The following is a 24,639-nucleotide window of genomic DNA, read 5'->3' on the forward strand; positions in this document are numbered from 1 at the left end:
TCAAAATGCCCATCTCGGGTATTAAATGCGGTCTTCCACTTGTCTCCCTGGTGAATTCAGATGAGATTATAGTACCATCATAAATCTAATTTAGTAAATACAGTAGCTCCTTTTACCCGGTCAAATAGCTTGGTGATAATGGGTAAGGGATACTGTTTTTGATCGTAATGTCATTTAATCCTCAACATTCTATGCAGGGACGAAGTCCAGGAGAGGTAGACGGACAGATAAAATCATTGGATACATTTTCCTGAATATATTCTGACATTGAGTTTGTTTCCAGAACTGAAAGAGGGTAAGTACATCCATGTGGAGGAATCTTCCCGGGCATCAATTCTATGGGACAGTCCCAAGCCCTATGGGGAGGAAAGATATTAGCTCCTGATTTACAAAAACAAATTTAAATGAAGTATATTGTGAGGGAAGTTGAGAAGGGTCTGATATTTGAACCTTATTTACAGGTTTCACACATTGAAGACAAAATTTGCATTGACATCCAATGAATTCGTGGACTATGTTTGCTTAACAAAGGATAACCTAAAATAATTCCAAGGGAAATCTTTGGTATGACTAAAAGTTCTAACTGTTCCACATAATGAGCACCAATACAAAGTAATAGCAGATGAGTCTGGTGAGTGACCGTTCCATTAATGATGTGACTGCCATCAACCACAGAGAGAGAAAGAAAAATCATGAGACAATGGCTGTACAGGAATTTGATACTTTGGATTAATTCGGCTGAAATTAAATTCTCAGCCACTCCTTAATCTAGAAGAGAAAGGACATTTTTAGAACCTTGAGTCAGCTCCAAGGCAACAGGGAGAGTAGATTCCGTTTTAGTATGAGACAGTGTAATTTGTCCCAAACTAGTGTCTTCAAGGTTGGTTAGGAGTGATAGTTTCCAGGACGATGGGTACATGAGCCCACCAGATGACTGCCCTCTCCACAATACATGCAGAGATTCTCCCGGCAACATTTCTGATGTTTTATTGGGGTAAGTGGGCCCAAATGATTGCATAGGTTTCTTTGTGAAGGTCTCGGTAGGAGCAGCAAGAGGAGGTGGTGGAGTAGGCCAAAACCTACTCTTCTCTTCTTGTCACTCATGGTAGTGTAAATCCACCTGATTACATAATGAGATAATGGCCCTCATTCAGACCCACTCGCAAGCGGGCGCACGTACGTTAGGCGTACGTACAAAAATATTTAAATTCAATGGCTCGCTCGTATTTTCGTTCGCATCTAAAATTCCTCCCTAAACTCTGACGACCCCTCCTCTAACTAACGAGCGTACGAAATAGCGAGCGTACATCCCCGAAATGGCTTGAAAGGAACGCACGCACAAGTATAAACAGGAAGTGGCCTTGTCAGATGTCGATTACCTGCTCCTTTATTCTGCCTACCTCCATCAATCGTATCATGCCAATCAATGTATCAATTAGCTTAATTGTTTGTTTTTTTTCAACACAATGCAAGAAACTTTACTCTTGTCCGTGTTTGTGTTTACCCGCAGAATACGTACGGATGAAACATTCGCTTTTATTGTTCAAAAAACATGTGAACCACAATTAAACAATTGTACTATTGCTGTGGATCCCCGCATATTTCCCTGGGTTCATTTCTTTATTTAAATTTGCTTACGCATGTCACTGCATCAAGCCTATCCTAACTCTCCAGAGATTTCTGGCCCTGTCGAACACATGACTCATACACTAACCAATAAAATTGCTCCTGTTAATTTCCAAAATACATTAGCCAATCAGAAAATTTTTACACACTTTATCAAAAATGATTTTTAAGAAAAACACCATTGCCATCATGAGAGCCTCCGCATTCACCAGGCGTGAGCTGCTGGTGCTTACGGAGGTCATGGATCGCCGGATCACCAGCCAGCCTCAACCCATGACCAACCGGCAGAAGCGCTCCGCGTATGCGGAGGTACGGTCCCGCCTGCGGTCCTTCGGCTCATGCCGCAACATCGGGCAGCTGGAGCGCAGGTGGTCCGACCTGCAACGGCGAACGCCCCGCTTGCTGGCATGCTTTCGCATGCAGATCCTGGCAAGTAAGTGTTATGTATTGTGGTTTTAATGTTTGTGTTTGTGGGGCAAACTGCGTGTGCATGTTTTCCTGTCTGTTCTATTTATTATTTGTACTCATATCTGCGTCTGCATGTTTTCCTGTCTGTTCTATTTATTATTTGTACTCATATCTGCGTCTGCATGTTTCCCCTCTATTTCTGTTTTTTTAATTCTACTGCTATTTTTTTTTTATTTTTTTTTTTAGTTTGGTTGCCCGGATTTGTCCATAAACTAAACGCAATTTCTTTGACATATTTTAGGGGGACAGCCAAGACTCCGCCGTCACCGTCCGTCCAGACGGCGTTCCCGCCCACTCTCCCCAACCCCCAGCCAACACTCCACCCCAAATCTTTCCCCTATTCCCCACTCCTCCCCATCCTTCCCAGACCCTCTCCCGGAAATGTCGGGCCTCCTTCCCCTCCATCCCACTTCCCTCTCTCCTCCACCCACCCCTCTTCCAATTACCCCCTCCCCGGAGTCCAGCATAACTCCGCCCCATTCTTTGGGGAATGACGGATCCTCCGAGGAGGATCATGGAGGTTTGGCTGGAGCTCCCGATTTGTCTCCCGGTATGTTTTTTTTTTTTTTTTTTTAAAGCACAAACTGTTTGTATGTAATCATGTGTCGTGCCTTTCTTCGTGTTTTTGTGGCTTGACTTTTGTTGATTGTGAAGGTTTGCCTTTACCTCTTCCTGGTGATTTAAACATACACATATCATACCTGTGGGAATTTGTACCTAGGCCTTGTATTTTTGCCAGCCCACCCTTTTTATTTTTGGTTTTGGGTTTAGGAGTGATTTGGTTCTTTTTTTACATTTTTCTGTGGATTCCCTATTGTTGTATTAACCCACACACTTTTCTCACCCACAGAGGAACTGAGGCGTCGGCAAGAGGTGGCGGATGTTGTGGGGCAGATGCGCCAACATGTCATCGGCATTCTGGTGGCCCTCGACCGGCTGTCTGGCCTCCTTCGGCATTAGTTTTTTTATTTTGTTTCTATTTTCCAATTAAATTTATTAAGACAAATATACGTTGTGGCTCATTTTTAAAAACCAAAACCAAGATAGTTTAGCCTGACATAAGTAGACTGTTCCTGCAAGGATTTCCCTTTTTTAAAAGTTAGATTGTGTTTTGTCTTTGTATGTCAAACAGACACCAGAAACACATAACAGTAACAATGTCATTTCCCTTTTTGGGTGTAGTGTCAATTACAGATTTCTACATTTTCCAGGTTCCTACTTGGTGCGCAAGCTGCTTAGGCCAATCTTACAAATCCCAAGGTTGGGCCAGGCTTCCTTTTGGTGTGGATTGGGAAGCTGAAAACATATTTCAGTTTTGCTCAACTGGCGTCAGTACTGGTTTACCCCTTAGTCAAATGTAACTTGTGTTAACCTGGTTACACTTGCTGTTAACGTCCCAAAAAAGGAAGACCATTTCACTCTTCAAACATTTATTCACAACATAACAGAGAAAACAAAGTGGTCACTCCCAAAAAAATACACAGTGATAAATTCAAATACAACACATACCAAGAAATAATTAAATAAAAACACAAAATCAAGAACTGGTTGACGAAGGACCATACCAACATGATTCCACAAACATGGCGTTGCGATATGGGTTCCAGAATATATGCCCAAAAGGACCAGATCCAGGTTTGGTAAGGGTAGCAGGAAGTAGTGAGCGTTGGAGTGCCAAAGATTATGTGAACAAACAGAAGATGGTGAGAAAAATAAAAATAAATTAGATGTTCGCCAAAAAACACAAACACATTAGGTATAAACACTGGAGTTTTGTTCAAACTTACCTAAAAAATCTGGCCACCACATCATCGCGTATGGCCCCCCCACATACTGACCTGCGACCAACCTCGGGGGGGCCATCCTCAGGTAAGGCATCCTCTGGCTGCATTGGGACACCACTCCTTATGGCAATGTTGTGAAATATCCCACACAGGACCACAATTTTCAACACCATATCCGGCACATACATGAGCTCGCCACCAGAGCGGTGGAGGCATCTGAATCGGCCTTTTAAAAGGCCGATACAGCGCTCCACCACTTGCCTGGTGGCTGTAAGTGCGGAATTATATGCACTTTGTGGCCCTGGTGTGGGAGCCAAATAAGGAGTGAGCAGCCAGGACATGCAAGGGTATCCACTGTCTCCTGTGAACAAAAATAGACCACATCAGGAACACTGTGTATCAAGCTTAACATTGTTATGTACTAAAGGTCTCTACTTACCCAGAAGCCACGCATCACCAGCTTGTAGGTTGGTTAATTTCTGCCATATCCCTGATTGCCGGATGACGAAGGAGTCATGAGCACTTCCGGGTAATTTAGCATTCAGGGACAGGATCTGGAGGGAGGCATCACATACCACCATTACATTCAGGGAGTGATAGTGTTTCCTGTTTCTAAATATTGCCTCCAGCCGTGCTGGAGGCTGAAGTGGTATGTGAGTACCATCCACAACCCCTATGATGTGTGGGAAGCCAGCTATTTGGGAAAAATTGGCCTTGGCCACACTAAGGGCACCCATATCCAAAGGCATTTTAATAAAATGATGGAGGTGCTTGAAAAGTGCCTCCATCACTGCCCTCAGGATCCGGGAAAAGGAGGATTGGGAGATGCCCGCCACTATTCCCACCGTTGTTTGAAACGATCCTGAGGCACAGAAATGTAACACCGCCATAAATTGCGTCAGTGGTGGTATTGCTGTTGGACTGTCAATTTGCCGCTCAAGATCACTTTCTATTAATGAGAGAGTGTCTATGATGATTTTGGGAGGTAGACGGTAGCGTCTTAAAACCTCATCATCGGGCATTCCAAAAAGGGTGACACGTGTTCGAAATATCTGGGGCCTTGCATGCCTACGATGCCTACGCCTGGGACGAGTTTGAGGCTGGTCGTCTTCCGGGAGCAGGGCCAGAACAATTCGCCCCAGATCTACCTGAAATTCAAAGTTTACAATGTAAGGCTTTTGACCCACCCCAAAAGTAACAAAAAACAACTTAGCTTTCTGATACCATCCATAGCTGCTTACATGCCGGGGTATTGTCATGATACGTATAAACTGTAAAAAAGCCAACAATGAGACTTCAAAAATTTAGAGGGTGTTTTTTTTTTATTCAAATTGTTGCAAGCCAACACAGAAAATAGCGGAAACACACATTTGGCCATCGATGAAAACGACATTGCACACCGTACGTCAAATAGGGTTCAAATGGACCCAAAAAATGGAAAAGGGAAAAGCAAAACTGGATTACATGATGAATAAGCCGTCAAAAATGCGGTAATTAATTCGCAAATGCAAGTCACTACACCAACAGTCAAAAATGCGGTAATTAATTCGCAAATGCAAGTCACTACACCAACAGTCAAAAATGCGGTAATTAATTCGCAAATGCAAGTCACTACACCAACAGTCAAAAATGTGGTAATTAATTCGCAAATGCAAGTCACTACACCAACAGTCAAAAATGCGGTAATTAATTCGCAAATGCAAGTCACTACACCAACAGTCAAAAATGCGGTAATTAATTCGCAAATGCAAGTCACTACACCAACAGTCAAAAATGCGGTAATTAATTCGCAAATGCAAGTCACTACACCAACAGTCAAAAATGCGGTAATTAATTCGCAAATGCAAGTCACTACACCAACAGTCAAAAATGCGGTAATTAATTCGCAAATGCAAGTCACTACACCAACAGTCAAAAATGCGGTAATTAATTCGCAAATGCAAGTCACTACACCAACAGTCAAAAATGCGGTAATTAATTCGCAAATGCAAGACAAAAAATGGACTTACCCAACTCGAATATATAAGATTTCCCAAAAAAACTTCTTTGGGTCCGAAAACCAAAAAAAACTAAAAAAGATGAAATGAGTGTTAAAAAAATTAACTAACCACAAAACAGAAGAATACACCAATTGGCCACAAATTTGACTGCACAAAACTTACCAAATCAGGAAAGGATGTGGAAAAAATGAAAAAAATGCGAACGGAAAAACAAAAGAAATGTAGCAAAAACAAACAAAAAACCAACTCTGCCAAATCCTCCAACCGCAAACAACCAAATCCAAACAACTTAACCGACAACACTCCAACAACCCCACCTCGACTCCACACACACCAAGCCATAAATAGTGTTTATTTTCCCGCACAAATTAAGGATGAATCATAGGGACGCACAATCAATGATGCGGCCGCAAACTAAGGACGCATGTATAAATACGTCACGAAATCACATAGAATTTCTGGATGATTTCATGCTGGAAGCAGAGACATGGCTTCAAACCAGGGAAACAATGGTCAAAATTCCGGCGGTAAGGCCTTCATGCATTTTGTGTCAATGATTCTTTTAAAACATAATATTGTGCAAGTTGTGAAGTGGCTAAATCTGCATATTTACCCAAATAGGTGAGGAGGATGACATGGAAGAGACTGCTGGCCCCAGTCAACCCGCCAAAGCTGCCAAAAAAAAAAGGCAGCCACATTTCACAAGCAAGGAGATGGAGGTTTTGATCCAGAAGTGCGTTGACATCCTGCCCCAGGCAGCCAGGAATATGAGCCAAAGCCAGAAGTGGAGAATGTGGGAGGAGGTCGCCGTTGCTGTCAATAGGGTGGGTGATTATGTCCGTCTAGCCCGGGATGTCAAACGGCGGTAAGTAAACACTTTCCCATCCTATAAACAAACCCCATTGTAAAAAAAAGGATAATGGTTCCAAATTCATTCCACAGATGGGCAGACTTCAAATATCGTCTCAAACAAAAACTTGCCGACAGGGCTAGGCATGCAAGGGGGACAGGTGGGGGTCCCACCCCTGTGTCATTGGAGTTGACAGACTTAGAAGAGATGGCACAGGGGTGTGTGCAGGCTGTGGAGGTGTTTGGCGTGTCCAACATGGATACGGACATGCCAGACTTTGCGGCTCCTCATGTTGGCCAAGGTAAGTCTTGTGATGTCACCAACTCTGAAATGCTATTGTGCCAATATGTAGATTCTAATGTGAGTCTTTTCTCCAATTTCCTAACAGAGACAGAGGCGGATGAGTCTGCTCCAGAGGGGAGCCTTGGCCGCAGAATTTCTGCTGGCTCTGCAGGGGAGGAACCAGTACATCCGGCTGAGGACCCTGCAGAAGCCAGTCCAGGGCATGCCCCCTCGCAGGCAGTGGGCCTCCTCACAGAACTCAATTTTAAATCGGATTGCCATACGGAGATTCTGCAGAGGATGGACGCCAGTCTGATACGGGTGGCTGAGGCCCTGGAGCAAAATGCTGCGGCCAACGTGACCATTGCTCAGGCCCTGGCGGAAAATACCAGGGCCAACATCCGCATCGCCGATGCCCTGGAGCAGCTCGTTCGCCAGCACATGGTGGAGCCGACCTGCCTTCCTGCCGGAACATCCGGATCCTCCACCTCTGGCACAACATCAGCCAATCCTCCAAATGTGCCTAGCCCTGTGCCTAGTCCAGAGGCCACAACATCTGCCTCTGGACAGGCCAGCCCGATGGCATCCCGGACCCGGTCTGGCGCCCACCCTCACCCAGCCAAACGGGCGAGAAAACGGTGACAGCAATGGCGACTTTTCCCACACTCCTTCTGTGCTTGGCTCATATTCCTTTCTGGTCAAAACTTCCCTCTCCTTTCTTGTGAAATGTTTTTAAATTTTGTATTTACGCTTATGTTAGTAGTTATGTTTTTTTTTTTTTTGGATCAAATATCTTGGCCACAAAAAAAGGCAACAAAATATTAGGCCAATTTGTTTGTGTTTAAACAATAAATTAAAAACAAAACACTGACATTGTATTGTGACATTATTGTACAAATGGGTTACATTTAATCCTGGCCCTAAAGGCAAAAACTGACCCTCTTAAAAAAAAAAAAAGGCCTCTTTAAGGAACGTTTCAAAAATCACATAGCGATGCAAATTCCACAGTAAACCAAAAAAAAGGGGAGCTAATTAAAAGATGATGACATTATTGTTACAATAGGCCATAACCACCAAATTGTGGCCAAAATAAAACCCCAAAAATGTACGCTAATTGATTGTGTAATCATGACATTAGCAGCTCTGATTTCCACCTGCGTACGCTTTTGTGCTATCCCAATAAACTGCTTTCCAAACACATACCAAGCCGGATTTCAATCCAACACTAATTACTTTACTGACCAGCCGCGATTAATCGCTGCACCATCGTGGAGTCCCGGGACGGAGGAGAAGGCCATCGCCAATGTGGTCGAGTAATCCTGACCCTAAGCTGTGCGAGCATTTTGAAGGGAAAGCGGATGTTTCAGTGACGTATGAGACGGTCCGAACACATTTGACGTTCGCATCTGCTAATGTATGTACGCCCCAAAAACGCCTCGCCACGCCTGCGTTTTTTCATCTCCACCCCCGTCAACACCCAAAAACGCCCTGTTCTGTCAATCACATTTGACATGTCACTTCCTGTACGCTATTTTAGGAACGAGAGAAAAAAAGCTCGCAATCTGCCGTACGCACATGCGCAGTGTAACACCGACGCATGCGCGGTTAGTCAACATCGGAACGCAACGAGCGTACTGTTGTTAACGTGCGGCTCTGAATGAGGGCCAATGTCATCCAAATTGGGTGGTAAATCATGTGTCGCTAGATCATCCTCAAGGCGATCAGAAAGTCTACTCCAAAAAGCTGAAATCAGAGCCTCCTCATTCCACTGCAGATCTAAAGCCAACATTTGGAACTGGAAAACGTATTGGCCTACTATCCTATTTCCCTGCTTAAGTCACCCTCCAATGCTCACTGAAGATTCTCAGACATGTTGACAGAAAATCTGCATAATCTGCCAACAGAGGATCGGCTCATTCTCATAATGGTGAGACCAATTCTAGGACAGGGCCAGAAAGGAGTGATACAATATAAGTGACTTTAGCTTAGGGAGAGGGAAAGTTAGCAGGCTGGAGCATCCAAAGGACATCATACTAATTTAGGAAGCCACAACACATTTTTGGGTTTCCATCAAACTAGTTTGGTGCATGCAAATAGAGATGTGATGGAGAGGTAGTTATGACAAGACTGATAGAAGGAACAGGCTGAGGATTGGTTGTAGCAGGCAAGCTGCCCTTGACAAGGGAAGCCTGCAGAGTGTCCTGACTATGAGAAATTTCCTGCACGAATTGACCAAGCTGATGGTGGAAAACTTCTAAACCCTCCAAATGACTGGCAATACTCTGCATCTGGTCTGCTCTGGTATCGTTACCACTAGCTGCATCCATGAGGCCAGTGCAAACTGTCATAACCAATGTGGAAGGTGGACCCGGACTGGGTGCAGAGAAGTCCTTGCAAGCAGTTTCCTGATATTTGTAAAGAGGCTGGACTAAGGGGTTTTTGTTCATGAATGATTCAGCTTTTGCAGGATGATGTGGAGGATGGAGATCAATAGAAAGGCTAAACCCCTCCATGTATTCAGAGCACAACTCCAGAGTTGCTGAGGTAGGGGAACCTAGTTTCAGTGCTGACTGGGGATGCTGGTGAAGGAGGCTCTGTAATGTAGAACAGTTAGTGGTTAGATTGCCAGAACTGAGACAGGCAAAACACTGGCAGTGGCAATTGAATGGAGTGGCAGAAAAATAAATTATCCAAGTAGGAACAGCAACTGGAACACTGGAGGGAAACGAGGCAAAGGAGCACAGAGAACTACTGTAGCACACTGACTAGGGGCCTGATTCAGAGCTGGATGCTCTGACCAGAGTGCTCGCTCTGAATCAGTGCCCTCCTACCTGAAAATGGAGTGGCCTCCTGGCCGCTCGCATAGATGTGGGTGACCTACCACAGCATATGTGAGCGGCTAAAATGATGGTCAAGACCATTGCGACCATCTTGCTTGCGACGAGACCCTGCGGTAGGGTCTCGGTGACCGCAAGCACTTGGAGTGATTTTGGCTCTATCAGAATCAAAATCACTCCCACTGACATCACTAGTGATGTCAGTGGGGCCGGACCCAGACAGTAGGCGTTCCCATGGGAATGCCTCCATCTGGCAGCCACGCCCCTGGCACACCCACAAAAAGGGGGCATGCTGTCAGTCACCATCGACAGCACTCCCCCTTTGGTGCGAGACCTGAGTGACAGCTTGGCTGTCGCTGTACAGGTCTCGCGCATGCGCACGATGGAGCACCCTTCGTGGTGCGCATGCGCATTGGGGTAACATCGATCCGCTTGCGAGCGCCCTGCGCTCGCGAGTGGGTCTGAATGACCCCCTAGCTGTGTAAGATGTTGCACTGGAAACCTGAGGACTCCCAGGAAGCCCTTAAGTACCCAAGGCTGAAGCTGGATTGGCTGTCAAGCCTAAGTGAGTCATTCAGACTGGATAGCTTCTTTGTAACATGTACTCAAATTCAAGATGGTGGCACCCAGCACCCAGCAGTGTTAGTACAGACTCCCAGCCACAGCAGTTCCAAAACACCAGAGACCCAGTGCTGCCTCTCAGGGACCTGCCCACACACCATGCTAACCACCAGCAGCCTGAATCCCTGCCATAGCACCCAGACAGGTAAGTGCCGGACCCCCCCAAACCTCTAGAGTGGCCCATGACTTTATCTCAGTGAGCAACACAAAGATGACACAGATTTTGTAACATTTGATGATTCTAAGATTAACATTTTTCTGGACTTAATTCAGAGGCGGCTGTATGGTCTACGACCGCACGGCCGCCTCGATGCTTGGCCAGTGCTAATGCGCACGAGGGAGCCGGCTCCTTCATGCACATGCGTGAGATCCGCTATGACCGACAGCGCCGGTCATAGTGGGTCTCTTTCCAAAGGGGGCGAGCTGTCGATGTTGATTGACAGCTCGCCCCATTTGGAAGGCAGGCCGGGGGGGTGGCAGCCCAAACGGAGGCATTCCCATGGGAATGCCTACCATTTGGGGAGGCCCCACTGACATCACAAGCTCGCATATGCTGTGGGTGGTCACAAGTGATGTCAGTGGAGAGCTTCCAGCTCTGACAGAGCCAGAAGCTCTCCGGGGCTTATGACAAGTGAGACCCTACCCTAGGGTCTCGTTGTAAGCCCGATGATCGCGATGGTCTCTTACCATCGCGACCATCACCCGAGCAGTCATTAAACCCACAGCCTAACGACCAAAACAGAGGCGGGCGGTCAGGATGCAAGTGACCTCCCAGTTTCTGAGCGACCGCTTGCATCCTCCGACCGCCTCTGAATGAGGGCCTTAGCCCCTAGCACCACAGCTAAATGCTGAGTTCTGGGAAGTCACTCTTATTTTCTGGGATCATGGATAAAAATATCATTAAGGTTTTTCAGTCACATTGTGGAAATAATATGCCAACATGTAAGCTTTCACTGGCTTATGGCAATTAAACATTTTCATCACCTAAATTTCAAGGTCTTCTTGCAATGTCCTGCCCCAGAATTGAGAGGAGGCCAAAAACTTCTATCTAAACTTTTTTTTGTTTCCCCTTTTTTTCTTTTTTTCTCAATGTCTTTTAATAGGTGATCCCTTGCGGGCTGTGGTGGTGCTGTGATTGACGGTGTCCTATTCTATTCAATAAACTGAGGGGCATTTATTTATTTTGATTGGGGGTTCCTGTGGAGTGCACACTCACATCTCATGAGGACCACTGTCCTGTATGTTATATACATTACCCTTGTGTTGTACATTTTACTGCATAGGTGATAGGTTTTACAATTGCATACTAGTTGACTTGTGCTTACTCTTTTTGTTTTTTGTTTCATTTTGTGGCTTTGGAAACTTCCTTTAATGTGTGGGCTCTGTCTTCAGTAAACGCCTGCTCATGTTTTTAGGAACTGTCTCTAGTAAACATGTATTACTCTTGTCCTAAAGGCCTCCTTCTTACCATAGACAGAACCTCACTTCTTTCATGGTATTCTTACAGTGTGGCTTGATACCCATCCACATCCACAGAATACCCTTCCTCCTCCCCTATGCCCCTTCTTACCTGCTTTACCTCCATCCCCTTCCCACGTTACTTGTTTTTTCTGTCCTCTTTTATTTCCTTTCTCTCTATTTTGGAGGGGAGCATCAAAGTTTCCTTTATGCAACATGTTGCTCTCCATTATGTTACTGAATGTTAAAGGGCTTTAATACTCCACATACTGTAACTGCTCAATTTTGTTTTCTTACGTTAATTCACACTCAGCTTATATTGTTTTTTTACATGAATCACAAGAAGGCCATCCCCTGATTGTGTTCTTGGAGGCTCCTGGTGGTCTTCTATTATTGTCATTGGTCTAAATGCTTTGGGGTAATGATCTTGATTCATAACTTAATTACCTTTATGTTACTTGGCTCCATTCACAACATGGATTTCCATTATCTTCTACTGAAGGGTAATCTTGGGGAGCAGGATATAATCTAAGCAACAGTGTACTGAACAACCTTAGGTCAACACATTTTGTTCTGGTCCTTATTTCTGGAATTGCAGTGCAGTTTTGTTGGGAGGTGACTTTAATAACAATGTCTCACACACTCTGGACCACTTGGAAGCTCCTCCCATGTTTCCTTTGTTTCTATTTTGAAGACCCTAAAGAGGTTGGTTTGTTTGACTTTTGGCAATCTCTTTATCCCACAGCAAAGAAATATGCATTCTCCTATGCCCATATTACTTATACTCAAGAATCAATATGTTTGTTTGCTATACCTCTTTTACTCAATTATTCAGTCCCTCTTGGAGTCGGTCATTTACACCAACCTATGGTCATTCCACACTGATATAGAGCTCAATTTGGACCTAGGAGCTACTTGAATGGGAAATCACTTCTGAAGACTAATTAAGACAATTTCTAAAATCCCCAAATTCCAGTCCATATTTACTACTGTTCTACATGACTATCTTAATAGTAACTTAAAAGCTGAAGTTCCTGTGGGGATGGGGTGGGAAGTTCATAAGTCTGATTTTTGGGTGAAAATTATTCAATATGCCTCCTACCTTTCAAAAAGTCAACTTGCTGCGATATGATCCTTGACTGTCCAAATTAAGCAGTTAGAGGCTTTGATATTAAGGAAACTTGATTAAGCACAAAGGGAATTGCACATTATCTTACCTGAAAAATAATGCAAAAAAGTCACACATTGTTTGTACAAAAATTCTACAACAAAAATAATACTGCAAATACCATGTTGGCTAACAAATTAAGAACTAAACATGCTAATCAGGCCATTGCCTATTTGAAGGATAGTTCAGGTAGGTTTTCCTATGACCCAAGGTTTATTAACCAGACATTTAAAGACTACTATGAAAAACGATATAATTTAACGGCCTCCAGGACATAGAAAAAGAGAGTTACTGTATTTTTTTTGCCTACTTTCTCCTCCCCACTATCAGTACATCTACAGTGGACTCTCATGATCAGTATACAGTATATCAAACAAGGAAGGAACACTCCCCATTTCTGCCCCATCTCCATCAAACAAATGCCATCAGCATGTCAATCATGCTGTGACATTCAATATAGCAGAACCAGACCTGTACTTGCACAGTGCAACACTTGTGCATGTGCAGATCTTTAAACACTGGAGATTAACGCAAACATCAGAGTTCTGTAAATTTCTGAATCGAGCCCTGTATCTCTTCAAAACTTGTTCTCATAACTTCATCAGTTTTGTGTCTTATCTAGTTAAAAGGTCAATGATGTTAAGGTAAAAGAGTTTATCTTTCATGTTCCCTGATATTTTGGGGCCTGTTTTGATACTACTTTTAAATTTTAAAGATGCCCCACAAGGATTCGCTATCTAGGGATCTGCATTACCAAACACAATCATAACTCTATCATGTAAATTATATTGCCCTTATTCAGATGCATCAGCAGGAGTTAGCAAGGTGGGACTCAATGTATATATCATGGATTTGTCAGCTCAGTGTGGTACATATTAATGTTCCTTCCCACCAAGAAAACATGTTCAAAACACCACTTGTCCCCACTCATACTTTACAATCTTGCATTGTTAGGGAATTTTATTTAGCATGGTAAAAAGCTATAGCTCAGTCAATTAAATTTTTCAAAATCAACAGAAAAAAATGGACTTGACCTTGCTGCAGAGCTAGTACTATGCAACTCAAATAAGCCAAGTCATCTTTTGGCATTTAGATATTAATATAAAAATATGGATTGACATTGAAAATTCCCTATCTTTAGACATGGAGGTTTGCTTCCTATCCATTTTAAATGAATGAGATAATGTTGGAGGAGAGGAAGAAACAGAGGAGGAGAGTTTTGGAGAGGAGGGGAGGTGGGGGAGGAAGAGAGAGGGGGAGAACCCCCACCCTAATTAAGGACCATGAAATGGTAACTTTCTGATTTTATTCAAAAAGCTCTTTCACTCCACCTTCCCTCTGCTCCAAATCCCCCTACTGAATTTCTTCCACTCCTCCAGTATTATTTTAAATTCACTTTCAGAGCTACAGTATGTACAGTATAGACAATCACAATGTGTGTTTGGATGCACACAGTCTCACAAATTATCTATTTTAAGAATTTTTTGTTTACTAATCCTACAAAAGTAAAACTAAGTAGTAAAATATATTTTGGTCTTTTAAATTCTGCATTGGATAAGACGTGATTAATTATATATAAAAAGAAGATGAGTACATGTATAAAAAGGTGTGCATGATAAGAAAATCTACTGGTTATTTTGTTTATGTGTGTGTGTGTGCGCATAAACTTAAGTGTATGTACACACATGAACATTGGTTAAGTAGTAACAGATCAAGAGAGAAATAAGCATACAGTATATAATTGTATTCAATAATTGCATTCAACAATTGGTAATGTATATTATTATTATTATTATTATTATTATTATTATTATTATTTCTTTGTACTTCTGCATATAGTACAGTTCACATGATTGGATAAATTGCATAGTGCAGATATAAGGCCTTAAATATGTATGTGTATATGTATATATATATATATATATATATATATATATATATATATATATGGCCCCAGATGTATTGAATAAAAAAACACATAAGGTTAACACAAGGAACCAATTGACCAATAAATGGATGTACTCTTTAATGGAGCCAGAAATAAAAAGGAGCATTTAGCTTGAAAAAGGCCACAGTTGTTTACTGAAATGGTTAGTTGCTCTCCTCCTAACTCACTATTGGATTAAACCTGCAGCCTGTTTGTCAGCATTCTGGACACTGTGACTGCCTCTGTTATATCTGGCCATATCTGGATAGCATGGTTGTCAGCTGAGCTCTGATTTCATTCACCACATTCAAGTCCAGCCACCACACATGGTTCTCCAGCTGCAAGCTGTAAAGCATGCAGCCACTGGGGAATATTCATAAGCCGAATTGCAGCCTGCTCATTTCCATCTGCAACACCTGATATCAGTCTATTGCCAGCTCTTAACTCTGGGAAAGAACCAGTAACCCCCGGCTGTGAGTAGTGTAAGTAGCATTAACAGCTCTCTTTAATGAACAAAAATTATTATCCAGTAACTTGGAGTATACTATTTGGGACTGCGATATGTTACTATATTACCAATTTTAGAGTATACTCTATATGATGAAGACTATTAAATTACATAAGGCATATGCTGACTTTTGGCAGCTAACTATGTTATGAACTCCCTCTGGCTACTCTACAAATTATATATTTTACAAACCAACTGATTTGACGCATCTAGTTACTGTGGATATGCTAAAACATGTCAAAAGGCTTACAATTTAGTTGCTACAGTACATTATTGCCAAATGTATATAATCTATTATAGAGTATGTTATTGAATCCTATTGTGGAAATTATATGTAACTTATTTAATGTTTAATGTTGTGTATAAAAAATGTATTTATGCCACTTATATACTTATCATGCATTTAATGTATTATTCACTATTGTACATTTGTGTTTTGTGTTTTTATGATATTTGTGTGAGGTTGGCAATACCTAATTTTTAGTGCAGCAGTAGATTACTTCTATTCCTGTGTGAAATTAGTTGCTTGGTATTATATTTTTACCTACCACGTTTGCTTAAATGTAGTATGATACTAACTTCACTCTACCCAACATTATTCCTAATTACAGATTAGCAGCTTTGTATACTCCCAATGTCATTCTCACATTCTCCAAAATGCATCCATTTTGAACATCAGCACATGTTTTACTTCAGATATGGTGGCACTATATCTGTTGTGTGCCACTCCATCTTGTCCCCTGCACATCCTACAAAGGAGACTTTTGAGCTGTCATAGGAATGGGACCTTGAGCTAGACTTGGATGACAAGTGATGGTCTCACAACAAAAGCAAAGTTTCCAGGACTTAGTAATGTTGGTATCAGGGAAACCTCAATTAATGCATACATATGCTGATATATGACCCCTGACCAGATACACTGCATGTATCCACAATCTTCTGACCAATCTCGGCATAATTGTGCACATTCTTCCACATTTGGTGGGAGTGCCCCATGATGTGTGTTTGAGGTTTGACACCTCACAAGCCAGTTGATCCTTACCAGCACCTCTGACAGCAGCAGGCTCCTGAGGGACTGGCAGACAGAGCATACCATGCAATCTGAAGTCACATTGGGCCAGCCTGTCTTCTTTCCAAGGTTGAGTGAAGCATAAGGTGGATCCCTGGAGACCAGACACCCTCACATTGAGGGATACCAGACTTGCAGTGGCAGGGCCGGATTAAGGCTTGTAGGGGCCCCTGGGCAACTAAGTTGTGGGGACCCATTCAAGCCACACAGAGCCGAGCCCAGCTCAGCCGTGCCCCCAGTAGCAGTCCCCCCTCAACAGTAGTCCCCCCAGGAGTACCCCTAGTAGTGAATCCCCCTCTATGCTGTGTCCCCCAGTAGTGGTCCGAGCAGTGTGCAGTGCCCCCAGTAGTATCCCCAGCAGTGCCCCTAGTAGTACCCCCTTCTATGCAGTGTCCCCCAGTAGTGGTCCCAGCAGTGTGCAGTGCCCCCAGTAGTATCCCCAGCAATGTACCTAGTAGTAACCCCAGCAGTGCCCTTAGTAGTAGTCTGTTCCATCCCTAGCAGTGCCCTTAGTAGTAGTCCATTCCCTCCCCAGCAGTACCCATAGGAGTAGTCCGTTCCCCCCCAACAGTGCCCTTAGGAGTAGTCCGTTCCCTCCCCAGCAGTGCCCTTAGGAGTAGTCCGTTCCCCTCCAGCAGTGCCCTTAGGAGTAGTCGTCATCCCCTGGCCAGCCTGACACACACACACACAGGAAAAAAAGAAAAATCTCCACTTACCTTAATTCCTGCTCCAACATCTGCTCCTCCATGCAGCGTCCTCCCGGGCCGGCCCGCTTTGCATGATAGGAAAGATTTCAACGTCTCTCCCATCAGCCACTGAGGGAGCCAGAAGACAGAGGCTCCAGCAGTGGGCTGCAGTGCAGCAGCCGATGAGAGTCTGTCTGACTCTCATCAGCTGCTAAAACAAACATGCAGCTTCCGGTGCCGGTGGCTGTGTGTTTGTGCTGTGTAGTGCGGACGGCACTTATGTGTCATCCACACTACCGCCCTGCTATAAACTGATGCAGCAAGCACTGAATGTGCTGCTGCATGCAGTAGTGTGGGGGTCCAGGTACGACCGCCCCTGTCGCCCCCCCTTGATCCGGCCCTGCGCAGTGGGCTGAGGAAAGGTCAAGTGCATCATGAGCAAACCAGGACCTTTAGTCTGTCTGAGGGGTGCCGCATCGAATGGGGTACTAGAGGCTGCAAGGGGAAGCATTTAGCATACTTGAGGCTGACAGGTAATCAAGCCAGATTGGTGAAATGTACATTCTGTCAACTAAGCGTACAAAGGTTATTTGCTGCAGGGAGAAACTGCACTTCACAAAGGAGAACACAGTGATCTCACTGTCCTACCACTTTCTCTACAGGTACTTTTTTAATGTCCGGGCATACATTCCATGGTGCATTTAATCCCTGCAATGCTACATGCATCAGGGAATATCTAACAGCGATATATGGGATATAAACCCACACACTTCTCCATTTACCTTCAATCAACATGGCTTCTGGCCCTCTCTCATCTGTGATCTGCTCACTGAATATGGAAGAAAGCAGAAGGGATCTGGACCACTCGAGCGTTGTACTATCTCTGTCCACTTTAGCTGCACAAACGTACACTGTCAATCAACCTTCTGCTGACCATGGCAGTTACAGGTACTTACTTTAGCTATATACTATGCTTCTTATTACATAGGATATAACATACAAGTGGGTTAAATTCTGCACCAACAAAGATAGCTATATGTTAGATATCCAAAGCAAATGTTACATTCCTATGAGATGATTTGGTGTCTGGAAATGCACCAGGAAGTCAGTAATGGTCAATGTGCAAACATGAAAACAAAATGTAAGAAAACTCCTTTTTTTGGTACACTCTTACAGTAAAAATACAGTTTTTTCTGACATTAAATTGATATTTGTATAAACCTTGTAAAAAAGTGAAAACAACACTTCAATCTTATATATCCAAAACAGAATTAATTATATTTCCACTGGCCAATAGTAGTTACCAAACTGATATCTCTATTACTGTTGACAACTTGACAATCAAATCCTCCCCATAAAGCTCGCTGCCTACAGTAGGTGTCATACTTGACTCTGAACTGTCTTTTTTTTCCCCACATTCAATCTGTCTCTAAATCAAGTTACATACTGTACATCTAAAAAACATAGCCAAAATTCGACCATATCTTACACAAGACACTGCAAAAACTCTAATACATGCACTCATTATTTCGTGCATTGACTATTGCAATAGTCTCCTAATTGGTCTTCCCAAAAATAGACTCCTGCCGCTACAATCAATTCTGAATGCCTCTGCGAGGCTGATCTTTCTCGCCAAATGTTCAGTGCCTGCTGATCCACTCTGTAAGTCCCTCCATTGGCTGCCAATCTTCTACCATATTCAATATAAAATACTCACACTCACACATAAAGCTATTAACCAAACCACACCAACATACATCTCTTCACTTATCTCAAAATATCTTCCAACCTGACATCTCTGCTCTGTACAAGATCTGCATCTCTCCTCCTTACGCATTACTTGTTCCCATGCAAGGTTATAAGACTTTTTTCGGGTTGCACAGACCCTATGGTATGCCCTCCCATGCACAATAAGACTTTCCGCTAGTCTCCAAACATTCAAGCATTCTCTGAAAACTCTCCTTTTCAGACAAGCTTATCAGATTCCAGAACCGCCCACATAACCTTTATAGCTTCCCTATCTAACTCCCTTCTTACAGTTTACACATATCACATTTTCTCTCTCTTGAGTTTCACATTCTCCTGACCCTACAGAAGGCCAACTTTCCATTTTGACTGGATCATACAGCTCACCAAGAACCTCTGCAATCTGGATGGACCAATTTGCGATATGTAGCACCTATCCTTGTGTATCAACACCTTATTCGCTATAGATTGTAAGCTTGGGAGCAGGGCCTTCTTACCTTTATGTCTGTCTTTTACAATCCAGTCTTGTTCTATTAATGTTGATTCAAAATTGTAAAGTGCAATGGAATATGCTGTACTAGTAAAGAAACCATTAATAAATAAATAAAATATTAAAAGTATCAGGGACTAGAATAGTCAACAGAGTCCTAAAAAGGACATCACTAGGTGATTGTTGCTGCTATAAAGAATATTAAGTCAGGTTATTGTTTAGTTTATAGAGTAATTGCTTAGTATGGATTAATACTGTTAATAAATAGACTTGATAGAATTAAACCATCTGCTATCAAATGTGACCACAGAAATAAGTTAGTACCCAATAGAGTGCCACTGGGAAATAGTGAGGAAATTAATATGCAGAGCAAAAAATATATACATAGTGGAACTATTTACTCAATATATCAATATATCAATATTTAAATATTTCTTTAGAGGAACGTCCCTCTGAAGAAATCCCATATGGGAAGAAAAGTGTTACAGCAACTGGACATTATTTCCACAGCACAGAGCTTGTCTCACTGAATTTATCCACCACTAAGACTCCATTGCTGGTATTGTATCTTTGTCTGACACCCACTAACTCACATGGGACAGACTGCCAGCTATACGACACTGTGAGTGGGATACACTAATTAGCTGCATGCTGCCATCATCTCCATGCACCAGGAGAGAAAGAGCAGGAGATCTGCCAAGTCGGGCAGCACTGCACTGGGACTGCTTCGATGTGGATGTTGTTCCATTAATCATCTGCTGCCCACTTTCCCTACTGATTACCATTAATTTATTTTCTTTTGGATCATATTTTTATCGGTCCTCACATTACTGCACATTATTTAACTTTAAACAACTTTAGTCAACAATTTTATATTAGTTATTAATAAAGCTTACATTTTAATATTTGCAACAATTTCCCCAATTCAGTTAACATTAATTTTGTCAAATTGTATGGATTATTGGTCCATGAGTGCCCCTTAAAGGAATACATTTTTTTCTTTGTGCTGTTGATACTATTAACTGTATTCCAGGGTGCATCTCCTTCAAAAATTACTATATAAAATATATTCAAAATAATTGTAATCATGGTTGTTATATGGTTGTAATCATGGTTGTTATAAAGAAGGACTTATGATATATTTAACTGTGCGGGTAGCTTTTCAGTTTATCAATAATTACAGTATAAGGGAACATGGGACTGGGCAGCAGTTTGTGTTAGCTGGTGCACTGAGGAAACTGTTTGATCAGCAGCGGACTACAGGTACCAGCAAGTGACTGACATCATAATGCCACTTTACAGCTATATCAGCGGTTAACACATAAGGTAATAAAAAGATATACCTACCGTGGAGGTTTCTTATTATTCTGATGGTCATTTGAACATTGTGCTAATTAAGTATGTTCCCTGCAATGTGGATACATATATTTCTATTTTAAAGTCCAATAATCAAGCAGATGGAATCGGCTTGTGAATTCATTAACAGTGATTTCATACAGAGACATTCTCTTTGGCTGGATGCAGCTGTCAGGATAAATATGGTTAAACTAATGTTTGTTTATATACTGGTGCTATGGGGATTTTGATGTATTTACTTCTACTATTGTTGCATTTTAGACATCCTTAGATAATGTTATATGTTTCATTGTATTGATTTAATTTCAATGTGGTGTCTTATATGCATTTATTATTATTTTTTATAGGATTGTTTATATATGTGTTTTATTAAACTATATTATATTTTATTAATTTGTGGGTACATATTTAATTTTCAAAGCATTTTTTTTAGATTTATTTGTTTTTTCTGCTTGGTTTGCTACCATTTAACAGCTGCATGAAGTGAAATATTGAATTAGTGGGTTTCCCTTTAAGTGCCTGTAGCTACTTTATTTATTTATTTTTTCAACCACACACAGTGGCCTTTATTTATAAGTAGTGGTTCTGCTACTGCTGTCAGAGAGGCATCTTCTTCTGTCTCTCATGATGACAATGCAAGCCCTTCTCACTTCTCAAAAAAGTAAAAACCAGAAAATCAGTGCAACGAGGATTGTCTAAGTGTGTCCGCAAGTGCTATATGTAAGCTTGACCTTTCTGAACTTGTAGTGAAGCCTCCTTCCTCCATACCTGCGCTCACTGCCAATGTGGGGATAAGCAGCACAAGTCAAGATGTTGCTTACCTAGACATTGAGGATGCTATGGTAGAAGTGGGGATATTTGTGTATCTGATGCAGGCACTAATGAGGATGTTGATTATGAGGATTTTTTTATATAAGGGAGGCACCAGTGGAAGCAGTTCTTGCCAGTGATAAGAAGGCAGCCATTGTCATGCCCTTGTATAAGACAAAAAAAAATCAACTCTTACAGTATTTTTACACAAAGCTTGACAACAATTGTCTTGCAACTGTAGCATTTGTAAAGCCACAGTAAGCAGAGGTAGAGACTTAAACCATTTAGGAACATCCTCCCTGTTACATCATTTGCAGTGTGTGCATGAAAAGTTTTTGTCAAAATCAGAAACTTATGCAAAAAAGTAACAACAAGCAATCCAGCATCAGCTTGCTCCCTTCATCATCAATCATGATCGGAACTAGTCCTGCATCCAATTTGATATGGCTAAGTGAGTCCTCCCCTATCCTGGATTCCTTAGAAGAATCCTTGAGCACTAGGGGTAGATCTTCATTCCAGAAGGGGACCAAGAAGACTACTACTAGTAGTAGTTTAAAAAAACAATTGACTGTTAAACAATCCTTTGATAGAAGAAGGAAGTACTGTATTCAAGCTGTCACCCAGTTGCACAGCGGATCACCAATGCCATAACAGCTATGCAAGCATCAGATCTGCATCCAATATCCACCACTAATGCCATGGGTTTTAGACAGTAACTTGATGTCCTATGTCCCCACTACCAAATACCATCTAGTTTCCACTTCATTAGAAAAGTAGTTCCCTGCCTGTACATGGACATTAAAGAAAAATGTAATTAGTGGCCTCCAAAAATGCTGTTGTACCCAATGTCTACTTAACTACAGATATGTGGACAAGCAGAACATGGCAAACTAAAGATTACATGACTGTGACAGCCTACTGGGTGGGTGTATAGCCTCCTTCAGCACACCAACAGCAGAAACAGCAATTGCCAAGTCATATATAGCCTGCATCTTAAGCATGCCATCTGAAGCATGGAGTTAGAACCAGAGTTGATTTTTTATACCATTTTTCATCTCTTTCCAGGTAAACTAATGCCATCTTCCATATCTGATGCCTTTCATTGCAAGAATAGTCGGTATTGAAAGTTTGTTTCCAACTGTGAGGCTGCATCTTCCCGCATCATTAATTAGCTTGTTGAACAAACTGCTCAAATATTCCCTCCCATTGTACCAGCTGACCTAGACTCTCTTGCAAAAGGGACTCATTTTAAAGCATGCACACACAGACTTGGCCTGCCAATATAGCCTGCATCTTAAGCATGCTATCTGAAGCATGGAGTTAGAACCGGAGTTCGAACTGGATTTGGACTTTTGACTACTTTCTAACCAAAATTTAAACAATTTCATGAACACACAGGAATACTGCCACTTGACCTTCATTTACAGTCCCTAGAGACTGGGTTCAGCTGCTGTTTCATGCTGCAGCCAAATCGAACTCCACAAACTGCTAGATGCGACAAGCCCACACTCTCAAGAGAAGGAGACGCTGTGGCTTTTTGCAGATCACTCTATTATTTTTTAATTTCTGATTAATTTTAACATGGTTTTAACTTAAAATGCGGTCACCATTTATTTTTATTTTTTTTCACCTGGACATTGTACTTCCGCTACTTGCACACCCTGCCAGATGTAACCTACACAGTGCTCCCCAGATGGCTGCCTTGGATGGTTCATTCTTGGTCAGGATGAACAAACACGTGGATCTATTAATTCAGTGCATTTCATATTTCAAATGTTTCAGTCACCCGCAAATCTCATGCCTGAACTGCAGCACTGTGTGCTGTATTTACTAATCCCTGTTTTGCAAAATGTACTTTCACCCCACTGTATGCTATACTGGCATGCTATACATCCACTGAAGTGCATCCTCCATGGGCAGGATGTACTTCATGTGGGTCTATTCACAAAGGGTATATCATTCTGCCACAAATGTGTCAGTTTTCCAATATATTCCTTGGGTCCTTGTATGGTTGATCAACCACAGTGCAATCTTCGTAGTGCGCACACCATGGCTGCCTCACCTTGTAAACTCATTGATGGCATGAAAAATACATGGACTTGACTATTATGTTGGGACCCTACTCCTAACATCAGGATTTTGCAACCACCCATTTTGTGTCATCTCTTCTAGTTGTAACCTATTCCACCCAGGGTAATCCTACGTAGTGCGCCCAAGATGGCTACCTCATTTGGTACCTTTGTGGGTGGAATATATAACCCATGGAAGTTATTTCCCCAAATGTCTGCACCAATCCTGCAATATGCCTATTATGCTCTCTAGGTTTCGGTTGATTTTAATTATCTCGGTGTGGTTATCTATTTTTTTGCAACACCAAATCCTTGTACAATGTACCATGTTTTCTGGTGTCTGTAAAGTGACTTTGAGTCCTGTGGGAGAAAAGCGCTATATAAATAAAATTATTATTATTATTATTATTATTATTAAACTGGAGTCAACCTCTTAGAAAAACTCAAAGATGTCATTGCAAAATTATTTACCCTGCTAGGACTCTCCTCGGGATTTGTGATTTTCTGAAAAGACAACAAATATTTTGAGAGCATTACAGCTGGGTGATTTTGAACACTTCCCATGTTTTGCTCACACAATTAATTTGTGCAGATTTTTTTTTTTAAATGACAGGGCAGTGTAGGAGATCCATAAAACATTTTGGTCAATTTTAAGCATTCAGCAGTTGCAAGTAGAAGATTGCAGCACCTGCAAGAACAGTTTAATTTGCCCTGCCACCAGCTGAAGCAAGAGGTAGTAACAAGATGGAATTACACACTTTATATGCATCAGCAATGAAGGAACAGGAAAAAAGCCATTCAAAGCTACATGAGCCATTACATAGGGAGAATGTACCTTACTCCAGAGCAATGGAGAATACTTTCCATGTTATGCAAGGTGCTAA

Source organism: Taudactylus pleione, unplaced genomic scaffold (assembly GCF_031769625.1).
Source record: "Taudactylus pleione unplaced genomic scaffold, aTauple2 ptg000078l, whole genome shotgun sequence".
NCBI lineage: Eukaryota > Metazoa > Chordata > Amphibia > Anura > Myobatrachidae > Taudactylus > Taudactylus pleione.